A 6000-nucleotide genomic window follows, 5' to 3' on the forward strand; every position below is an offset into this window, starting at 1 on the left:
CATTGCAAAATTGTACCTTTTTGCCAAATATCCTAGTAAGTGTGGAAAAACTGAGCAATTCGAATTGGCTAAATTATGTAAAGTGAGAGATCTCAGCCTAGTTGTGATAAATTCTAAAGGACTTCACACTGAATATAGAGTAGCTACAGAAAGAGGGTATTGGGGGCCTCAAAACCTCGGCTATACACCCATCTGCTCCTAATCACCTTAGCAAAGGGGAGGTGCTAATTGGCAACCTTGCTTGGAGAAGTTGCAGAAATGGGCATTTTGTACCCAGAGCTACACAAATTTATTCAACAACAACAACAACAAAAACTGGACTCAAAAGGAAAGCTGTCTACGGTCATTCTTGCTCTACCGTCGCATGTCACCTCATCAAGTACACGTGTACAGACTGCTCGGTTGCCAGCAGAACAAACAGATGATAAAGAATGCCAATTAAAGGATTTTTTTTTCTTGCTGTTTTCCTCTCTGATGGTCCAACCTAAAGAACGGAAGCTGGAGAATTAGGAGGCAGGTCTGGGCACCTGAAACCAAAGTCATACAACCCTTGACTTCCCTGACGCTCGCTCGACATCGCCCAGCCAGGCTGGAAATGGAGCCTCTGGATTTTCTTTACTCCCCTGACAAGCAGCCCTGGTTTTCACCTTCACGCATTGATCCTTGGCCACGCGCCGGAGAGCGTTTTCTCTCAGTCACGTGCCTGTCCCTCTAGCTTTGGTTCGCCACGGCGGTCACCCCAGCCCAGAGCGGGTGTGGACTTGGGACTGCTCTTCTCCAAACTTCTGTCGCTGGAGAGCCTCTGCTGATCACTGGCAACCCTCCTTAACACTCTTCCCTTCGGAACCCTGCGCGGACCTCACAGGCGGCCTGGTTCCGAAGAGGCAGCTTTGAGGGTCGGCAGCGGGCAGGGAACGGTGTCACCAGGGGAGGTGCCCACCCACAGAGCGCTGCAGGATCGGCTCAGACGCACGCCTACCTCTTGGGCAAACATTGTTATGTTCTGTTTTTCCAATTGCTCAGTGGTTTATCTTAAGTCAATTCTCACATCGCAGCGTGGAGACCCACAGAAAAAATGAACCTGAACTGTAACCCTTGCCTCAGATCCCCAAATCATTTTATTATTTCTTTCTGGTAAAGGGGACAGTGTAATGGGGAGGGGGGAGCACACGCTTCGTCCCAGGTAGTGGTGGATTCGATTCTAGAATGGCTGTGCCCCAGCTGCGTGCCCTGGGCGTGACATGGTTTTCTCTGAGCTGGTTTTCGCACTGGTGAACTGAGGGAAGAGACTCCCTCTCAGGGCCCTTATGCAGTTTAGATGAGGAAGGGCGTGGGACGTGTCCTGCCCCACGAGGGTTGAGAGGGCATCAGGGAGTGGAGCTCCGCAGCAAAGGTGGCCAGCGTCAGGACACTCCTGCGGCCGCTGTGCTTGGCCACTGCCACAGGATCCTTGTTGTGCCTAAACTCCCACCCAGGCAGGTGTCGCTCTCCGGACCGCTCTCCTCTCTCCCTTGCCTCTGAGCTGAGGGGCAGGTAGGCTGGGTCCTCGGCCCGCCTGATGGGCCGGGTCTGCACTGGCTCGTGCGCGGGGACCCTGAGCTTCCGACGGTTCGCACCCACTGGAGACCAGAGGTGCTGCTGTTGCTCCCGAGGACAGGCTGCCGGTCGCCTCCCTCCCTCCGCTTCTTTTATCTCGAGCCACTTGAGTAGTCAAACAGTTTGGGTTACGGGCATAAATAGAATCTAATTAGATTGTTCCTAGGAAACCGAGTGAGAGGGGCCCCTTCCCCGCAGTGCCTGGCGTCGCAGCGATAAGCCGCAAGGTTAAAGCCACTCCGCTAAGCCTCGTGTCCTGACTTTCATGGGACGTTCATATCCCCAGCAATCGAGCGGGAGGCTCTATCTCCGTCCTGGTTATAGAACCTAAAAAAGTCTTCGGCGCTGCTCAGACACCCCCGTTCTTCCTTTCCCGTTGCAGTGCTGACCCCCGGCCTTGAAGCAGGTGCAGACGTGACCAACTGCCGGAGTGCGCAGCGTGCAGAGACAAGGGGGGTGCTCTTGGCGGTGCCCAGGGACGGATGTGCTCTTGCTGGCGATAAGGGTGCAGAGAAAGCGCCCCCTGAATTGTAGAAGCCATTCGGGCCACGTCAACATGGGCCCAGTTTGGAAGCGAGGACGTCTGTCAGTTGGCTGAGCCCTGGAGATGGAATTTTAGTTAAGAAGGAGCCTGCGTCAGCAAGATTCTTTCCAGGGTTTGTTAGGCGCTGGGTTTCTTCCTCGGGCTGCAGCGAGGGGTGGCAGGTAAGGGGAGCTTCTTTCCACAGCTGCACATGCTAAAGCACGTGTGTGCGCATGAGGAACACGGGAGAACATGGGACCTAGGCACCAGATGAAACCAAAATGACAACTGCAATCAGAAGCCCACTTGCCATCAGAAGTTTACCTTTACAAGTGGCTCCAAAGAACTGTGACTATACACAGTGACAGCGTTTTCTTTTCTCTCCAGTGTTTTATAAACGCAACCCATCCATCCACCCACCCACCCATGCATCTTTCATTTTCTGGTTTTATTCTGTGACTTTGCCTTTTTTCTTAAAATTGAGGTTCAGGATAACTTCCAACCTTAAAAGTCTCCTGTCAGAAGGGCCAAGTTCAAGTTTGGTTCTCAAACATGCTGTTTGTGGACAGCAAATCCCAGATGTTAAATTTGCAGAGTGGGCCTGGTACGGCCCGGCTGGTAGATAACTAGGCAAATACATGTCCCTTTAACCCAGACACATACACACCACATTGACTAGGCAGCAAGTGTGTGGCCACAATCAGGACAACATCAAGCAGAACTTACCTCCTAGAGGTTATATCAAAATTCAGCCTGTTTTGTAATATATTTCCTCTTTATTTATTTTTTTAATTGAAATAGAGCATTGGAGAGACTCATGCTTTGCCTAAATGTTTAACCTTGATTTTAACCAAGGTTTCAACAACACTCCCTCCGGGTCAGCAGAGCTCATCTCTTGACCCCCAGCAGACAGTGAGGACTATGGAAATATCCTCTCCCCTCACACGAGCTGCTGGGAATCCAAAGGAAATCAAAGGCAGCCCTGGAATTTTTCTCTTTGGCCTGCGTTCTGCAGAAAGGTTCCTCCCAGTATTTGTCTTCCTTGTACACCAACAGTAACCAATACTCCTGGGTCTGATTGGACTTGGCAATGCAAGGAAACTCGAGTGAGCTCACCATTTCGAGAAAAATCAGGACTTTATTAGTGGGCTTGGTTCTTACTCTCAGGCCATTCAACAAGGAAACGAAACTCTGGCCCAGACACGCTACTTATTTTAGTTCTATTAATAACAACTGTCATTTGTTAAAGGCTTACCGTGGGTCGGAACTTTGATTTAAGTGTCTTCTGCCCATTGCCTTGTTTAATTATTATGAATTATTAAATTTACTACCGTACTAATAAATCAGTGTCTTTGAGATAGGGATGCTTTTTCCTACTTCCTAGGTGAGAAAACTACGTTTCAGATTAAGTCCAAGTTCAAACAGCTAGTGAGTTGAAGAACAGAGGTTCAAATCTTGGTCTCACTTCAAAGTCCACACACGGAATCACTGAACTTTACAGCCACCCTTGAATTCACAGCCCATGTGGGTCACCCCAGGGTTAATGGAGGTGCCTTGACCAACCACCCCGTGAAGGCGGCTGACGTGGCCAAAAATGAACACATGCACCACAACCAAGTCCTGTCTGGTTTTCAGCTGGAGGCACCTTTCCTCATCTTTAAAAACATGAATGGAAGTATCTAGAAGGTGATCTCCCAGCCTGGTTTCAAATGCAGCCTCCTGAGAAGGTTCCCAGGCAAAAGGATTCTGAGGCAGCTGGGAGCCTCCTTTACTTCTTTCCAGTATCTTTAGCCTTGTGACAACAGTAAAGCAGAGCTGTGTGGACCCCAAATACAGAATCACCGAGAGAGACTTTTTAAGTGGTCAAGTGATTCTGATGTATGTGGTCTGGGTGAGTGAGGCTTGGACGTCAATATTGTGTTTAAGTCCTGAGATAATTTGGTTTTGTTTATTAACCGTATTGGGGTGACATTGGTTAATAAAACTCTATAGGTTTCAAGTGTACAATTCCATAATACATCAACCGTATATTGCATTGTGTGCCCACCACCCAAAGTCAAATCTCCTGCCACCATATACTCGGCCCCCTCGACCCTTTGCTACCCCCCACCTCCTTTCCTCTGGTAACCACCATACTGTTCTCTGTGTCTATGAGTTTTTGTTTGTTTGTCTTGTTTGTTCTACCCCAAATTTTTGAAAACATTTATTTGCAAAGACACACACACCGCTATGTTCATTATAGTATTGTTCACAGTGACCGAGACATGGAAACAACCAGAGCGTCCTTCGATAGATGTTTGGACAAAGAAGATGTGGGACACGTACACAGTGGAGTACTACTCAGCCATGAGAAAGGGGGAAATGCTGCCATTTGCGACAACGTGGGTGGATCTTGAAAATATCATGCTGAGTGAAATAAGTCAGACAGAAAGAGTCTTGACATGACTGGAATGAAGGCAGGGTTGAGAACCACAGAGGTGGACATGGAGAGAGGACATTAGGAACAAAATCAGGATGAGGGAAACAGATTTCGAGCCAGGCCTCCAGCCCTTCCCCCCTTCCCAGTGAGCCTCCCTTCTCACCCCCTCCTGTTCTCAGACCCTGTGATGACGGCGCCTGTAGAAACGTCCTGTGGTCACAGAAGTCCGTGCCTTTCTCTGCACATCACGGATGAGTCACCAACCCCAAAAAGAGCATCTTAGACCCACACGTCCATGTGGTCGTCTGCCTCAGGATGTGTCCAGTTCTCTTAGCCGGCCCTTTGGTCTGCTCCCAGTTCACAACTCTGTTACTTTGATGACCTCTCATTAAGAAGAAAAGAGGCTGTTCTGAGTCCTGGCTACCTACTGTTTCCCATTAGTTCTGCAGAATTAATACCTGAAAAGTTACATCAGGACGAACCCCTAGTGTCTCATTGGCTGCAGTGCTTTGCCCCAGGGCCTGGGGAGAGACACAGTATTCCAGGGGTCAAAGGAAAATGTTCCCCTTTGCCCCGATTCCTTAAGTCACAGGGACCCTCAGAGTGAGCGGAGACTGGGGTGGAACCGGCGATGAAGATCTTTCTGGTTGGGACTTAGAGGAGGTAGTTGGAGACCAGAGCTTGCTGGGTGGATCCTGCCAGGGGAGTCAGCCTTCCTTTGGTGACAATCTCCGACCCGCTCCAGGTCAGATGCTGGCAGCAGGCAGTGTTTGGGTAAAGGGAAGGCACAGCTATGTGGAAGCTGGTTTGATAACTGCCAAATGGGAGAGGACAATAGCTCTATATTCAGGTTCTAAGGCCCCGCTCAGGTCGGGTTTCTGCGCCCAGCCTGAAATGTGGACTCCTCTCTGTTTCCTTGGTATTTTTAGACTCTCAACTAAGGGACCAAAGTCCATCCCTTTGCCCTCACTTGGATACAACTCATATACAAAGATTAGCTGGTATTAGGCCTCGGGGGAATGAAGGAGGGACAATCTGGTTTATGTTACATATTGATCCCTCCTCCAAACACATCTAGTGTGGTACAGTCCTTCCTTTCCCTCTTCCAGAGGCTAGTGGGTGAGAAACTAGTTTAACCACAAAGAGCTTAGTGAGCTGGCGCTGGAAGCTGTCTCAGGTTCAGTTTATGTAAACAACATGGTCACCAAGTCAGAATATCATTCTTTTTAAAAGGAAGACAGAAGGAAAGGCAGTGTCCCGGTCCATCTAAGTGGGTTAGGGTTTATATAATCTACAATGAAGTAAGGACTCCAGCTCGGGAGTCATCTAGCAAGTCTTCGTTCAAGCAAACAGCAACAATAGGAAGGAAACTAAAAGGAGTTCAGTGCTGAAATGCAGCTTACGTCTAATCTGAAATGCAAGAGAACCCAACAGTTTGTTTTCAGGAATGGTTACTTTACAT

This window comes from Miniopterus schreibersii (assembly GCF_964146895.1).
Source record: "Miniopterus schreibersii genome assembly, chromosome: 5".
NCBI classification, from domain to species: domain Eukaryota; kingdom Metazoa; phylum Chordata; class Mammalia; order Chiroptera; family Miniopteridae; genus Miniopterus; species Miniopterus schreibersii.